We start from the raw sequence: 18,452 nt of genomic DNA on the forward strand, positions 1-18,452 counted from the left end.
TTATGATGAGCTCGTAAGTTGCCTCAGTCCTAATTGAGTGTTTCTGCCCATGTTTGCTTGTCCTCATCAAAGCTTCTAGGTTTGATGCTTCTCAGAAGCTGTTTTAGTTTTTCATAGCAATGTGCTGGGTTTTATGATGAACAAGCAGCCCGTCCCTCTTGGACAGGTTTCTCCCATTCTGAACAGCTCCCTGGTTCCCAGTGTAGCTAACTTCCCATTGTCTACACCGTCATGTCTTTCATGCCCTGGCACTCTGGATTTCCTGTCTTTTGGGCCTTGTGCATGACTTTTTAGAGGATGCTACTATGCAAGTCTTGCCCAGCTCCTTTTCAACAGTCTGATTTTGAACCTTCACAACCCTTTTAAATCATGGTACCAAAATGGTTACTGACTATAGGCTTTTCCCCTGCAACCTGGGTATTTGGTGAAAATTCCTGTCTTTTCACCTGACAGACATTAGCATGGAGTCTTGGACATCAGATATCTGTGCATGGAAAAAATAGTTGTCTACTTCTAGCTGATTCCTCATATCTTTGACAATTCTCCTCTGGTGCAGAAGCATCCTGAGAGGACACAGTGACAATGACTTAGACTGTGGATTAAGATGATAATATGGAATGCTTGGATCTGTTTCATTACTAAAACTAATTTCTTTAGATTCTCAGTTCAGCTAATACTGCAACACCACCAGGGAATAATAGTAATTTGTTTGCCCATACAAGAGAGACTCATGCCCAGATTGCCAGGCATTAGCCTTGGGCAGTGCCTTCCAAATAACCCAGACTCTGGGCTGACAGTGTTGCAATGTCAGGGGACATTAAGTTAGTTTTCTGCTAGCCTGTCCTGGCTGGTGCAAGCAGCAGCAACAGCAGGCTTGAAGGAAAGATGTATTCAAGGGATCTCTGCACAAAATTAAAGATTCACCACTGTCAAAGGATACTGAGAAGGAAAGTGTCCTTTTTTAAAAAATGTTTCAAAGAACAAGAAAAAAAGGGGAATTGTCTTGGATTTCAATATGAAAAGGAACATTTTTGGTAAAATTTTGGCAAGTCTTTTTCAAGGCAGCTGAAGAAAACAAATCAAGGGATAAAACTGGACCTTCTTTGAGAGGAACAAGATACAATGTCACTTGGAATGAAAATGTATTTTCATTGCTAACATTGGAAATTTTTTTTATTTACTTTGAAAACTTATGTCATTATCCATACTGGAAGCATAAAACACAAAATTGGTGAAGATATTTAAAAGCAATGCAGATGTTTTCAGATTTTCATTAGAAGAGTCTCCGCAGACAAAAGGGCTTTCAGAACATAAAAACCTTTGGCGCTTCAGTAAACCAAACTGAGTTTTGCTTGACAGCTGAAAGATATTCCCTGTGGGTCATTTATGTTCCTGTCTGCAGAGTTGATTGAGTAAATATGCAGCAAGAAGGAACATTTTTATACCCTGTGTCTGGCATTTTCTGGTTGATATTTTTAACTTAAGGCAGATACAGTTCGATAATGTAGCTTGCACAGCTTGGCAGTATTCATCAAATACGGAAATGACTTTGATAAATACACCTTGCTGCATCTTCAGTTTTTAGCAGCAGTCATGTTACATTTTAAGTTGGAAGAATTCAAGTGCAGACTTCTGGGAGGGTGTTAAATCACCACTGAGGCTCTGGATAAGCAGTCAGTTCCTGAGATGGAGCTAAAACACTTTAGGCGTAAAGTCTACCTGAAAAGTCTGTGAAGACTCTTTAGGTAAGGTGGCAGGAGATTAAAATCAGAAGCTTTTCTGCTTTGAAAAGGGAAATGCTCTTTCAGCATAAGCAAGTGTCGTTGCCATGGGTACTTGATCTATGACAAGCTGTGTGAGGGGTTTTCCTGACTGAGGGCCAGCAGGCTGGTGGACAGCTGGGTGGGTGGCAGGGGAAGAGAAGTGGACTCCAAGTTCTAGGGACATGTCGAATGAGAGCTTTAATTTCTCCCTGCTGCAGAATGTTTGATCATATTTTGAGTGTGACATCATGGAAGACTGCCTTTTGTGATAGAGAAACCTAAGTTGTCTCCTGCTTTCTGTAACCAAAAGAAACTCAGTGCAGACATTTGTATCACTGTCCAAACACTGCCATTTCCAAGATGACACATCCTCATTTTGGCTCCAGCTATTATTAGCTGATACATTAATGATGTTATTAGATCCATGAACATAGTGATTAATTTTTTAAACGTAAAAATTCAGAGTTGCCAATGATGTGTTCATGTTTTTTTAATAATAATTTTCACAAAGTTGGAGTTGTATTTGCCACAGGGATGTTTTGTGATCATGTTTGGGTGAAGAAGTGGATGATGATGGCAGAAACTGAAGGGGAAATGTTGTATCTCAAGCTGTAAAGAATTTAGGTTTTGAACAGCTCTCTAATAAAGCATTACATATTTCCTTTGTGGGTTGATGTTCGTGGTAAAACCTTTCACTTTTTGTGAATATTTTCTTGGATTTACAGCAATTACTCAGCTATTTACAAGGGACAAAATGTGACCCCCATTAATCATAACTAATCAAATTCAGCATGTTCAGTCATAAAGTTTTCCGTCACTGTTTTCACTACTTTAATCTTTATTCATATTTTCCAAGCTAGTCATGATTCAGAAATCAATATTTACGACTACTATGTGCTAGTATCTGAGAGCTTGCTTTTTCCTTTTTTTTTAACTAGTATGTAGCCTGGAGAGATGAGCCACTCTAAGCTAGAATTGCTGTCTTTCCGTGAAATTAATGTTTACACAAATTTCAGGACTGACAGCTTCTGGAGATTGTAGTCTGTAGGAAAAGTGGGGCAGAGGGAGCTTGCACTGTCTTGTCAGTGTACCTCAGCTCTGCTTTGCGGGGTTGAGGGAAAGGCATAGACCTCAGGTTACTCCCACATAGTCGCCTCAAACTGCGTCCAGGTAGCAGGTCGTGTGGTGCAGTTTTTAACTTCTTGAAGTCACTTGTTGAAAAACAACTGTGTACTCACTCCTGGTGCTTTTCTCTGTAGCAACTGTTAAGATACAGTAGGAACTTTGATTGCAGCTTGCGAAGTTGTCGCTGCAGGCTGATGGCTGGCTCCACTGGTGGTTTGAGGTCTACATGGTGCTAAACAACAGAGACGTGCTGTGCTCTGGTGTGTACTTGAAGAAAGGCCATTACGAACTGAAATATCAACAGTGACCCCATGCACCTGTAATAAATGTAAGCTTTGTAATTAGTAGCAAGCTGTCTCAGAGGGCTAGAAATAGTTACTCAGATTAATTTTCACTATGGTGTGCCCAAAGTTCTTGTATGACATAAGGCAACCAGTTAACGTTGTCAGGAGAGACTATCAAATTGCAGCATGTGTGGCTTGATGGTAGAGCTAAGCTCTAAGAGTCTTGTGGCAGCAACTATCTTTCCATATGTTTTTCTGGAGCTTACCACGCCCTACAAGAGCAAATGGAATACATGTAGAGTCACACCTTCATTGTGAGTATTGTTCTTCTTCTTCATTATGCATCGAACTTACGTAGTAAACAATATTTACAGGGTAAAATAATACCAAATTATGTGTGTGTGTATATATATATATATACACATATAACTTGTAAATGCTGTAGGCGTCAGAAAGGGAGTCAATGAACACACCCAGCAAAAAAATCATGCATTGGGGAACTCTTCTGCCTCTGTTTCAGGCTTTCCTACTGCCTGTGACAGGCAGGTGGCTCTGGGATCATGTAAAGAAGCCTCAGATGAGAGTAACTGACCCTGGAGCACACTTTAAGCAAAAAGACATTTCAAAAGGCATCCTAAAGCATGTCTAGACTGGAATTTGTAGTTGAAAGGAAAAACTATTATCCTCTAGGTTGAAAAGTGACCCATGGCTTTAGGCATTAGTGATTTTTGATAAATGACCTGGTTGGCCCTCTCCCTGGTGTGGGAGGCAATTGGTTTCCACTGTAAACCTGGACTGTAGACAATTTCCTTTATCATATTTGTAGCAAAGGTAGCATAGCCTAATACAACAGAAAAGAGGGAGCTTTTGAGAATTTATTCCTTGTGTCTATTTGTAGAAAGAATCTGAAATAACAATATAGCCCTTCAAACTTAAACTTTGAATATGTTTACTAACATGGGGGATCTTTTTTCTCCTGTTTGATGAAGTAGTTGTGTTTTCATGGAATACATATTAGCATGATTTTTGCCATGTTATAAATGTGACATTGCTATCGCATATGAACCGTTTTGGTCAAGAGCCATGTTAACTGCCCCATCAATTACACTTCTAAGTGCCTGTCACATTAAAAAAATGTGGCTCTGGGCCCCTTAGGGTTTTTCCTTCTTCTAGGCAAAGAGTTTTTTGTTTTCACTCACTACTTTTGATCTCCTTATCATTCTGGAAATGTTCTTGCTTGCATTTCATTTTTGGGGGGTTGGGTTTTTGATTTTTTGGTGAGTGAAATATCTTTGTATGGGAAGCAAAAGGAGCACTGTGAGATCCAAAACTCCTTGGGATACTGAAAGAACATTTAGAATTTCTTATGGATGGGTTACTATTGTGAAGGCAGCAGTTAATGTGTTAGACATAGTTGCAAGATTGCAAAGGTAATGGGTATTATATCTTAATCTGTATGTTTAAAAATGCTTCCCATACTGTGCAGTGTATCTATTAGCAAATACTGCCATTTCAGCTATGGCCAGATATATATTTGCATATAATTTCCCCTTAGTGTATTTTTGTGCAGAACAACTTCTGAGAGCCTCAGACAAAATATCTATGCCACTTCAGAACACACAGGTACTTAATTCTGTATGTTCAGTAGACCAAAAATTATTGAAATGAATGTGGTGGAACACAGCTGGAGTTAAATGAACTTTTGTTCTCACAGGGTTGGCTGGATTAAAAACCACGAAAAAGAAAAAGTTAAAAATCCTGTGTTTTTAATAGCTCCAACTACAAGCCTATATCAAGACAAGCAGCTGGCAAACATATGACATTTTTCCCCCCTACAGATCTTATAAAAAGAATTTCATGTTCATCCAGCCATATTTTTCTAAGGGTGCCTGCTGGCATATCATTCCTGAGGGAAGCCGTTCATCTGGGAAGGTTGTTGGGGGGCTGGCAAGGCACCAGTCCTAGTGCATAGACAATGCCCAGTGACTGGGAGCAAAACACCCCCAGGGAAAACTCAAAGCCTGTACCCAGGCTCTAATGGACAGGTGTTCGAACAGGAACCTGAAGAGGGGTTCTCTGCAGATTGCTAAATGTTCTTTCCCTCACTTATAAGCTACCAGCAGAGCTCAGTGTTTCCTTTTCTACTTGTACTGTAGGACTGTACAACTGCCTGAGAACCTCATGTAGTCATGAGAGCCTCTGTGTAACATTATTTGGCTTATACATCTTTTATTATGGTTGGCTGTTGGTGAGAGTCAGATGAAAATTATTTCCAGATTACAATAAAGCAACTTCAAACATAATAACTGTTGTTAGATCATTGACCATATTAAAATAAAATTTTAAAAGGCTGTACATCAAGGCTGAGAGAAAACTGTTTAAAGAAGAAAAAAATGTGTAGCATTATTGCTCCAAACATACTGCTGAACCTTGGGAAAAGATTTGTGCCACGTTTCTTATGACAGTAACATCACGGAGGATATAAACCAGTCATTGGCACTCTCTCAAGAAACACATCACTGTAATTCATTATAACAATACCACTGTGATATTTGTTCGTAATATTTTTGAAAGCTAGGCTATGAAAACAGTATGCACTGACTGTCAGTGGTGATGTATCATTCTGTAAAAGAGAACATACATGACAAAATGTTTTAAATGAACTCTAAAAATATACTCATGAGTTAAAACAATTTGGCTGGTCTTGTGCTTCATGCCAGGAGGGGCTTCCCAGGATATGCTTCTGGATGACCTTTTTGAGGACATATATCAAATAGTCATGTATTTATTATGGTCCCAGTCAGTCTTCAATAGCAATGATGAATGTTGTGCAGTGTACACAGTCATTACAGCTCTGTGTAATTCTCTGCTTAGTTTCCAGTTGCTTGTCTTTTCTATGGAAAACAGAGTGGCCTGTGTCATGTCAACCCAATAAACCCAACTTTTACCCACAAAGTGTTCTCAGTGGCATAAAGCTTTATCTGACCTGGCAGCAGGGTATGTCAGGAGCCCTGCAAGGAGGCTTCTGTTCTGCTTCCCCAGTTGTGTCTGGGCCCAGCAGAGTCCAGGGGAGCAGTTTGGCTCTTGTGGGCTGGGAGGCTTTATGAACTTTCACAGCTTCCAGTAGCATGCTGGGATTCATTGCAGTTCTGACGTCAGTGTAAATCTGGATTTCTGGGCACTGAATAAAGAAACACACTTATCCTATGGCTGAATGGTCTTGATGACATGCCATTTTTCCATTTTCCCCATCAGCATGGTTGGGAACATAAGCAGCATTTTGACATTCATTCTGACATTTGTTGCTACCATACACGAGCTCGATCCAGTTCCTACTGAGAGGAAATCAACAGTCCTGGAAAAACTCAAGAACAAAAGTAGGCTCCATCTTAAAGATTGGGCTGAGGTTGAGACCAGTGGCAGGCAGAGCATAGGTAAGTTTCCTACTTCAAAAATAGGTGAGATTTCACAGTAGTTTTGGAATGTAATTTCCTAGGAAGGGAAATAGAAACCACAACCTGTCTTCCCTGTCTCTCCAGGAAATCCTCCTCCTCTGTCTACTCTAGTTCATTTCTGCCTAGTCACTTCATTGCTCGCTCTGCTGGGGTGAGAAGGGAGAGATGAAAAGCAAAAGGGAAGGCAATTGCATCTTGCCACCATTCACAAAGCTTCCAAACAGAATTCAAACTTGTCTGGTAAAAAAGTGGACAAATCTAAAGTTACTTTTTAAGCTCAGTTTCCTGGCTTCACTACCCATTGCATGAATGTTTAGATTTGAAAATAATAAATACCATCACTGCAGGAAGCCCCAGATCTGAATCGTGTGCATGCACAGCTATTTATGAATCATCCATTTCTACTTAGCCACTTCCATCTAAGGTAGTTGGCTTAGTTTAATAATGAAATAGCCTCTCCAGAAGTCCTCTGCTACATCAGCTTATTGTTCGGGAAAAAAAAAAGGGAATCTCAATGCTACTTTTCTGAACGACTTTTTTTAAGCAGAAATGACTTAGATAAGATAGATGCCACACTAAACTTATTGTGCTGTAGTCAAGGGCTAAAGGTTAAAAACATAAGAATGGAAAGGGGGGGGGAAATGGCAAACTGAGATGTAATAAAAAAACTGTAGGAAAAACAACTAAGACCATGGATAACAGGAAGGGAAAGATGAAAACTGAAACAGCTGTTTATATAGTACTCTGGGTGAAAGATTAAATTGTATCTTTAGCTTCTTTGTCACTCTCCCTCCATCTCTCTTTTTTTATACCTATAATTATATGTTATTTATATATTATCTATTTCATCTCACAAGCTTTGAGGCCCTGAAAATGTAACAATATTTTGCCACTTTTTTCCCCAGTTTAGTCAAATCTCATGTCTATGTATTTCCTTAAATTGGCATACCTCGTTGACATGAAAATTTCCTATTCTCTTTCCTTACTGAGTGCATTGTTTACTTGGAAATATTACCAGGTATTAAGAATTTATATTCAGGTACATGCATTTTAGTCATATAGAAGATGACTGATTCATGCTGGGGTTGCACCTATGCCAAAGATTACATCAGTGATTCTACTAGATAATTTAGACATGTAATTTCAAGCACAAATAACTGTCCAGGTATATAATGAAGTTTCACCTGCAACACTAGAATCAAGGCCAAGATGAATCTGGCCAGAAGCCAAGACTGTACCCTTTCCTTTTATAGGTCTGGAGGAAACACAAGGTATTGCTCCAGATCAGGGAAGTAAGAAACTCAAGGCTCCTATTAGCACTAAGGAATTGCTAGGGAATCTTTCTGGTTGCAATTGTCAGCGTCCTTGAAAGAAAAAAATTAAAATAGAAACCAGTACATGTTTGGTAGCAATTTGGTTCCCATTTGAATGTTGATCAAGAAGTCTTAGTAATCATTTTATCAACATTAGTGATGACTTCAGTGTAAATAATTAATAGGAAATATGATGTTTAGATTGAAGTGTAAAAAGTCAAAGACTGATTTAAAAATAGGATGTAGATTAAAAAGAAAAGACTGAATATCTTCATGTGGCCTAAATAACGGTTGCTTAATATTTGCATATAACTCAGAAATTCACATATTGGATAATTTCTAGAGAGCGAATATATACAGTAACAATTAAGATGTAGAAAGCTCTGAATATAATTGTCAAGCACAGTATAAACACTGTCCAGGTGATCTTATGGGGTCATCCACACTCTTGAACAAAAATTCTAAAGAACAGCCAATGGGATTTCAGTATTATCCAGTCTGAATTGTAATTCCAGTCTCAGTTTTTTACTTCTAGACCAACCCTAGTCTATTTCTAAGCATTGTTTTCTCAATCTGTTTCTGATAACTGATCTCAGTGATATAAGCAATTTATTTTTTGCAAAGCAGAGAGGCAGGGATATTTTTTATACAATATTGTATAAGTAGCTGAGGCTGTGAAAAGTGTCTGTGTTAGTGGAGAAAAACTATGGATGTTGCTGTTTATTCTGAGTATCAATAAACATTTGGAATAACAAATACTTAAAAGAAAAGGGGAGGAGGGCTTATGCAGAATTTTACTGTCAAACAGCATATCTAGCTCTGATCCACTAGAACATCTAGTCATGCAGAAATAACAAGTTTCTTAGGGAGCGTGTCGTAAGCCATATTATTATAGAAATCTTTTAACCTCCAAGAATTGATGACTTCATTTTCCACTTCCAACTCAGAGGAAAATTTGTTTTCTGAATGGAGAGAGTCATGTTACTTCTGAGTTTCATGTTCTCAAATAATTTCTCTTCCAATGTCTTTGACCAGTCAACAACTGTGTAGATGGCCAGAAAGCAAGTACTGTGTGATTATTCACCTCCATCTACGCTCTTTGTGAAGGTTCTTTTCTTCCTTTTCTAATCTCTACAGTAATTTATAACATTTCTTCTTTAAACATTCTACTTTCTTAAATGGCAAATTACATTTCTTGACCTCTTCTGTATTAAGTGCAAAGGACAGAAAGAAAAGTTTTCCAGCCAAATGAGTGTTATATCTCAAGCTGAATTTTAATAAATGCCTAGGGTTTATAATTGATACTTTCAAGATGGTCTCAAGGAATTTAAAACAATCCAGAATTTAATAGCAATCAACAGAATTGAGACAAAATGAAACTATTATGCTGAACTTATCGAAAAGCTGGGTTTAAATTGATGTTACATATTATTCATTTTGACAGTTGCAAATTCACATTAAAGATAGCAGAGACCAAAAGACAGCAACTAGAAGAGGAAATGCTAATTTATTACTTGCAGAGAAACAACTCTGAAGCTAAGCTGTTCAGTTAAAATTATGAAATACTTTCCATTTCCAGTGTACCTTTGATCCACAGAAGCCCCAAAGCACTTTGCAAATTATAAATACAGTTTTAATTTCCTGTCGCAGTAGGTGATAGGCAAGTGTCTCAGGGGTGGAAATGTAGTAGACATCACTCAACAGCAACTCTATGCAAAGACAAAATGAACAATTATTGTTAAGTAAAATGGCATGGAAAGGTTACATTGCTAAAGCATATATCCTTATCATACTATGCCACTTGCATCAGAATAGTGAATGAAGAATTCCAAAATCAATTCCTGGGTGTACATATCCTGCTTGGTGTATGATTTGAGACAAGTCACTTAATTTCCTATGCTTCACTGTAGAAAGGGAATAATGCTGTCTAAATTCAGTGTTGTAGTGCTGATAGCAAAAGAATGATGTAGTGTATTTCTTCTTAAAGGAATTGTATCACAGCATTTGGGAACACTGCAGTAATACAGCTCTAAGAATGCTCTGTAGTATTATTTTAAAACATTCAAGTGGAAAAAAAAACATGTAAACTGTGTAAATACAGACTACTACATAATTTAGAAATTTATAGCAGAGGGATGTAAGGCTGATGTTTTGCTATGCAATAATTTCAGTTTCGTATATAAAAATAAAGTTACTTCCAGGCAGTTGACACTCTGGAGAGGTTTGTATATATGGGAAAGCTGAACAGTGGTGTTATACTTGTTAATTGAGCAAAGTAACCAGTAATTTTAAACTATTGAATGCCTAGTGATATCACTCTTCAATGAAAAATTATTGGATGCAAACACAGTGCCTTGTAATGATTGAAAAGAGGTTTATCAACTTTCTAAAACCCTTGAACAAGTCATAACTTAAATGATGAGGCAGGGGGGCCATTCTGATGATACCATGCTTCTAATGTTTTGTTTCATGATGATGTCATTTAATTCCTAAGGCGGTGTAAATGAAAAGTCCTAAAACTCCATTTTCTCTCTAGCGCATTGAGCAGTGTCTTAACTGACATCTAAATTGATTAACATTGTTGCTCAAGGTTCAATCTGGTATCTGTTCTGCTTAGCAGATGACAAAATGCTACCTGGAGAGCAGTAAGGAGGGGGATGAATCCCTCAGAAGCCAATGGGGTACATCCTTTCCTTAGGAACATTTACAGGTACCGTGCTAAAGACTGGGGATTTTGAGTTGGTAAGTTTGGTTAATGACTAGTTACGGAAATTGTAAATGTAAATCTTCAAATATTACATTTCTGAGCAAGTGCACAGGCACCCCTAAGACATGCACAGACATCGAGGCAGTTTACAGGGATGGTCTTGCATGGCTATAAAGCTGAGACTAAATTCCTCAGACTAGCACCTTCTTGTGGGATCAGGAAATGGGATCAGAAAATATGACTGCCAGAGTTGGCTCAAGTATATCACTAAAAATAAGCCAAACCACTTCAAGAATTAATCAGCTGTATGAGTTTAGGACTATCAAGATTTATAGGCTAATGGATAACCGTAAGAAGGAGAAAATACTGTATGAAAACAAACAGTAAGGAAATTTAGAGGCCTTATGTCTCTCCTGGCTTACACTGATGCAAATCAGGATTAGTTGCACTGAAGTGACTTGACTTACAATAATATAAGTGGGAAGAGATTGGGGAATTTATGCTCCCTTTGCAGTACCACACAGATAGAATTAAGTCATCTTTTTGGAAATGAGAAATGGGTCATTTCTGAATCATTTTGCAGGGAGTCAAAAATGGCAACCAGATGCTTCATTCAATGCAGATTTTAGATGGGGAAAAAAAGCCTTGGGAGACTTTTACAGTATTTCTCAAGAGCATGTGCTATGCATTTGCCAGCTTTAAGTTTGTGAAATTTATATACACTGTGGACTATATTAATTTCCTAATAAATGAAAATTATATACAAACAGAAATTCTGATGGCTTCCTATAAACACTCTGAAGTAGGCTGTTATCTATAGTCAGCCAAAAATGCAATAAATCTACAGCACAGCACAAGAACTTTGCTGCTTATCCCAGGCCATTCACTATTTTTCTGTTTATGAAACTACTGCTGAGTGAATCTCAAAAGGAGACCAACTACTCACACTGAGTGAAGCACGTAAGTCTAGAGTCTTATTCTCTGAATTGACCCCTCCAGTCAAAGCAAGAAGGAGGTGCCCAGCCATGTGATGCTTTCTGCCCTCCAACACTAATTTAAAGAAACACCAAAAAAAACCTCAAAATCCACCTGACAACCAAAAACACTTCAATAGAGGGTGATGAACTAGCTGGAATCATACCTAGTGCAGTTGGAGAAAGGGATGCATCAATGCAGGGGGAGACCTCTTATTGAGAAGTATTTTGCTAAATTGCTTTTGTATGCATCAAAACTTGGATTTTGCTTTTATCTCCCACTGATGGACAGTTGCTCCTGCAAGTAAGTGCAGTGGTTTGAGGGAATCTGCTCTCACAAATACAGTCCCACAAGTAATCTATCAGCTGGCTGATGGATTATGCAACACACAGTTAATAAGACACTGGAGCAGCCTAAGTTCATATTTAATTTGGACACAACATTGGCCTCCAAACTATAGTTTTGTTTTTTTATCTGCTTCCTAGACCATGAAACCAAAAATACTCTTGTCTCTTGGAATGCACAAGCAAAACTGAATTCTCAGTAGATCCCAGGATGTGTTTGAAACTAGGAAATTTAGGAAGTATTATTTTACAGCTTGAAAAAGTGTGTCCTGTTGTGTGATTAATGTCTGTTGTTCAGGTAACTGGGACTCTCTAATGCTGAGCCTGCTTTATTTTTCTTCCTTAGTACACCAGCGTGTTTTGGAAACCCATCATCCTTTTGAGTTCAGGAACATACTGAAGGTGATTGTCAGGACCTCTTCATTTATACCTCTCAGTTATCACAGAATTGGGGCAGAGATGCATGATGAACTTCAGCTTTTACCGACAAATACATGCCTTGGGCATCAGTTGTGGTCTTGCTGCCCCGAGTCGTACATTATCTCCTGCTCTAACACAACTCATTTGGGAAGCATCATCCCTGTAACTTGCACTTTAACCTTTCAGGTGAGAGCCTCCAAGCATCACTGAGCATGGCTGGGTATTTTGTAACTGTTGCAGTTTATTTTGAAAAGTTCCTCATGATCCAGTGTTATGGCCACCACTGAGTTTGAAACTCTGCAAACGCAGAGCTAGAAGGCAACTCAGGCTTTGGGGACCTTGCAGTGTGTGTGTGCAGAGAGAAATGAAGGAGAGGGCAAGGACCAGGCAAGGAGACAGTGTGATGCCCACTTTACATCAGGCCTTGCAATGTCTGTGTCCACTCAGTGAAAGCAGAGAAGGTGGGAAGAGATTTCATTATGCAAAAGTGTGGTTCTGCACTGGTACCTCTCATCATGTCTTGGCGGTTGGGGACTAAAGCTATTTTTTCCCTTTCATTCAGGGCCCCTTCTCTACGCTTGCCTCCCTGTCCTGGAAAGCCTGTCCACACCACTGTGGCTGCTGTGGTGAAAAACTTCTCTGAGCTTCTCTGCCATGGAGAAGTGAAAGGCAGAGCTGCAGGCAAAGCATAGCATCAGCAGTCAGGGTTTTATGGCTTAAAATCTCAGAGGTGAAAAGAGATAGGACTTTCCTAGGTGGGGAGTCAGAAAATCACCTCTGAGAGAGATGCTGATAGAACAGAGGTGGTGGGGTGGTTTAAAGAGCAGCTCTGTGCACCTGCCCAGCCTGAGACTGCACATTGCTTGCTCTGGGTAGCTGCCGCTGCCCCAAACACCTAGACGTTTGCTTCATCATATGGTGGAGAGGCCAGGTGCCAGGAAATTATAAATAGGAACAAGCTAACTGTACCCCTTTGCCTCTGCTTAGAGCAAAGTGCTCTTTGGAGTAGAATTCCTCAAAAGGAATTCTGTATTGGTATTCAAGCCTCTAGTTAAACTTCTCAGTTAAGTGTGAAAATAAGAAATAGTATGCAATTTTTTTAAAGCGCTTTAGAGGATAAACTTCAAACAATGTTAAGAAGCTGATTCAGGAAATCCTAAGTACCAAGGTGAACTTAATTTATGTCATTCTGCTTTTATATATTTGGGGGTTTTTTTAGATTTGGGACCAAAAAACAGCCTTAATCCAGACTTCCCTTGTTAATTTTTTTAACATGGCTTAAATATTGATATTTTTTTAAGTTATTGTTAAGTATGTGATGAACTATTAATCCATTAGTGAAGATATTGATATTCTCAAAGATGTTCCCTAATCTCCTTCAAATATTGATTTAATATTATTATGGCATGGCCAAATACTCTATTACTCTATCTAAATTAACATTTTTTCAAGATATATTTAGGAAGGAAATGTGTGTTTATTGATTGTATGAATAAAATTACTTTAATTAAGGAAACAGGCCTACTGCCAAAAATGGCATACATGACTATTACTGTAGGCTGCTTCCTACAACAACCCAAAAAGGCATCATCAAAAGCAGATGCCTAAATTAGTTACAAGTACATCCTGGCCAGACAGAGGCTTGGCCATTTGTAGGATAGATTCTTCTTCCTTTGAAAACAAGCCAGGGCACAGTAACACTTTAAGTTTTTCTGCTAACCATAATTTAAGACTTTTCACCTCTAAATTAAATATTACTTTGGTGAAGCCTAATTCTCTTGCAAAGTGACATGGGAAACTCCTGACAACAGGCTGATTTTAGATTAGTGCTTGGGGTAGAGGATAGGAGATTCTAAAGAAATGTTAGAAGTTTCATCTTTTTGCCTGAACATACAGTTTTAAAAGAAGTGATTACAGAAATAACTACTGAAAATGAAACATCAGGCTGTTGTGCTTTGTTTTATTTCATAGTGGTGTTCCAGTATTACGACTTTTTTTCACAGCACTTTGCCTGAGAATTAGTTAGAAATCCAGTGTGGATTTTAGTGTCATTACTATCTCATACAACAAAGACAAAATCCTCAAAAAATGGTCAGGAATCTACAGTTTAGTAACTCCCCATAAGAATGTGATTTTGGAATGTTGTGTAACTGAGAAATCCATGTATTTTCTGAACCCCAGCTGGTAGTTAATGGGCTATTATACTCACTAAATCTTCCTCTGGTGCCTGACAGTAAAAAATACTTTGAACATAGGCATTGTGGATTGTCTTTTTTCCATTTAAATCAGAAGTGGTTAAAAAAGGCAGTCTCTGAACACAACCCCCACAGCTGAGAGTCTTGAAAACCTAGAGGTGGGACTTGAAAGGGAGAATCCCACCACAGCATGGTAGGTTACCAAATGAGCCCTGGAAACGGTGATTATTGATCAAGGCATGTCCTGGCAACAGGGGTTACCTGGATCTGTCTACCTTTGCCTGATGTGACAGTCGAGTCTCAGAAAGCCCTGTGGCCTGTTAGGGCTGTGACATGGGCTGTAATAAGGATAGAAACAGCCATTCACTGCTTAGCAAGAACCAGGCTTAGCTGTGATGCTGGTAATTTGGGCTGTACCATGAGCATCCCTGCTGGACTTAACTTTTTTCATCTTTGGTATACTGGGAGCTAGTTGTCTTGGGAACATGTTGGCAGCTGACCTGTGCCCGCATTGAGGTGTGTACCTGTGTGTGAACTATGTGGAGGAGACAGTAAAGGGCTGTGTTCTGGGATTTTTTGATCTTTTTCAATCCAGCAATCATTCAGGAGACCACGTGTCAAGATGAGCTGGTTTGTACCCCAACCAAAAGAGAGCAGTTGTTGAGGAAGAAGCCTTCTCTGCCAAGCCAGCTTTCTGACAGCCCATGGCAGTACATCTACCTGTGTAACAGGGAATAAGTGTGGGGGCACATGCAAACACTATGTGAAAAGAAGCACGTGGAGAGGCTGTAGCTCTGCCCTTCAGTGCTGATGAGCAATATGCATACTTCATAGTAGGCTGCAGCACAGAATGCTGAGTCTAACCCTGTGATGATAGAACTACCCAGCTGAAGAGCTGGGCCCTTGAGATGTTTTCTAAGCCCTGACCCGATTGCATCAGACATATTTATTCAGCCTTCCAGATTAAGGTTACTAATTTACCTTCAGTGTGAAGAGGAGCATCTACAGACCTTCCCACCTTGTGTTCTCTCTGCATTATAGATGTGCCTGTACTAGCAGAAAAAATTTCAGTGTAAAATTACGTGCTGTGGGAAATGGAAGGAGATTTCTTCCAGTGTTCCAGATGGAAAGCAGATGAGTGTTTCCTCTGGCCTTTTTAAAAAACAGAAATAGGATATTCCTTATTCTGGCAAGGTAGACTGGGACTAGCCATGGAAAATACTGAGCTGTCAGGACTTAAAAACTTATTCCTCTCATTTTTGGTAGAGCTGTTTTAAGCAATGGATACGCTCCTGAAGGATTAGCTGTACAGCTCCATTTCCCGAGCTCTGCCCTGTGGGGTTCTTTGTGTGAGAATGTGAAAATGCATTGCTGAAGTTGACCTTCTCTGCTCTGGCAAGCACCCTCTCTCTGAAACCATGAGGTTTCAGTATCCTCTGTGCATATCGTCAGGGGATAATGGGTTCAGCAGCATTTATGGGATGACTTAGATAATTGCCACTCAGTCATTTTTGTAGCCACTCTATGTAAATGCCAATAAGATATTTCGAACACCCTACGTAACTATAATGCATACATATTATAGCTGTAAATACCGTGATTGGTATCTTAGTACATAATGTTTGCTGGCACATGTACACAAATATGTCCCTCCTATTGAAAAGTATAAAATACTGTGAAGTCACTTGCAAATCCAGCAACCAGTAGTAGCCAGTATTTATTTATGATTTGGCATCATATGTTTGCTAAACATATGCATAAGCCTTGAACAAAGACTGCGTGAGGGGTCCCCAAATCACGACACAACCAGCAGCTGCTTCGGGTTAAATGATTTCAGTGGTTTAAAACCATGAAGGGGATCTGAGTACTGTAGTACACTGAGACACCAGTAAGGGGAACCCTTCTTGCAGTAAACCTTCAAGCTTTTACTGCTTTGATGGAAAGCATGGTCATAAAGATAATGTGACATTTTGGTTCCAAAAAAATTATGTTTAATCAGAAGGCGAACAGAGATAAGCAGTTTAAAATGAAACCTGAATTACAATTTCAAATCTACTTTTTTTTTTTCACTTCTCAATGAAATTGAATAGGAAGTATGAATGAACCTGCATAAGGCAGGCATTAACCCTCACAGTGATGCTAAAGAAAAGGAGGAAAGTTGATTTTGATGACCAGCTTTAAAACAATATGAATCACTCCAGAAAGTGGCTGTCATCAGGCATTGTTTTAACAAGCAAAACAAATGGTTGATTTATTGCTTGAAATTATGTCATCATAAGTAAAATTTCACCTGTGGGTAAGTCTTCTCACTCCAAAAATGTAGTTTTGAAACTTAGGCATTACCATTCTAAATGTTCTCAAAATTTATAAGCACACAAATGAATCTTAATACTTTAAATGCTGTAGAAATACTCCTGAAACTGTAGTAATTAATCTATATTGCTGTACAGTGGATGTTACGTCAGGAGAAAATAAGTATGTATGTGGATTGCTGTTCATGTAATATCCAAAATCACTGTGGTCTTTAACTATCATAGGAGGTGTATTTTTATATTGCCCAGATTGTTTTAGAGGGATGAATGGAAATTCAGTATTTACTTGGCTAAATAACCTAACTATAGTTTTTCTTACATCAAATCAGCGATTCTGGAACTGATGTGATGGATCAGTCTGAAGGAATTCCTCTTCCTGTCCAGTGCATGCATTTCCATTACAGTTAACCTATTATGTCTGTCAGATTTACTTTTTCTCTATGAAGGAGCTAGTAACTAACTTTATAAAACCACTGAATGTACAGATTCAATGCACCCGTAAAATCTCTAAATCTAAGCCAAAGTCTCTGCCATGCTTTCTCAAATGGCCTTCCCCCTAGACTGCTAATTAGCCTCTCTCTAACTTTGAATACTCCATAAATGCACTATGCTGATTGATAGTGCATCAATATTAATTAATAATTTACCACACTGTTGGAATTTTCCTTTACATGTGATCACAGCTGCAGCTCCTTCTAAACCTTTCTTTGCAAAAAAGGAGAAAAATCATTTTACTACTTTCACCCTATGTTATTTAGTCTCCCCTTTGGTTTATCTGCAAATATTTGGAAAAGTCTCTCTTGGATACTTCTGAAAATTCACAGGGTTTATATGCTAATGTAGTTCCACTTCACAGAAGCGTGCCACTGCTCCTAATTGGAGCTAGTGTACCATGCTTCATGTTTTATTTATATGCACAGTACAGATGTGAAGTGCTCCTAAGTATCTGTACTCTGTTAGGAACTGGAAGTCTAGCTTTCAGATAGAGCCCCCATGGGCTATCCCACCCTTAACCCACAGAACAGCTGAATGTGCAGCAGCAGACCAGCTCTGCATGGGTGGCCAGGAGCTTGTCAAAGTCATGGTTCTGCCAAAAAGCAAATTGCTCAGAGTGTAGTTAATGCCCGCATTCGCACAGGCATTTTTGAAGCTATGATTTTTATCACAATCGAAAATAATGTAGTTCACAACAGAAATAGCAACTTCTTTTATGTGTATTCTATTCTAATAAAGCAACAGGTGCTCCCTAAGAGGATAGATTAGCCCAAATGCATTAACTGCATTTTCACACTGATCATGAATCGCTTCCTAAAAACATCGTTGTTTCATGGGAGTCTCTTTGTAACACCATATAAACACCTTTGTTTAAAAATTATTTCCTGAAAACTTACATTTAGGCCAATATCTGCTTTGTAATTATTAAGTCTCAACACAAGTGAAAAGCCAGACCTGAGAGGAGGGATTAAAACCAAAAAATGTACATTCCAGCTGCATTTGGATGTAGTGTGCCATGCCTGTCATTCAACCAGTCTTATCTCTGTGGTCTTGCTTTTGTGGGA

The sequence above is a fragment of the Pseudopipra pipra genome, chromosome 7, assembly GCF_036250125.1.
Source record: "Pseudopipra pipra isolate bDixPip1 chromosome 7, bDixPip1.hap1, whole genome shotgun sequence".
Taxonomy (NCBI): domain Eukaryota; kingdom Metazoa; phylum Chordata; class Aves; order Passeriformes; family Pipridae; genus Pseudopipra; species Pseudopipra pipra.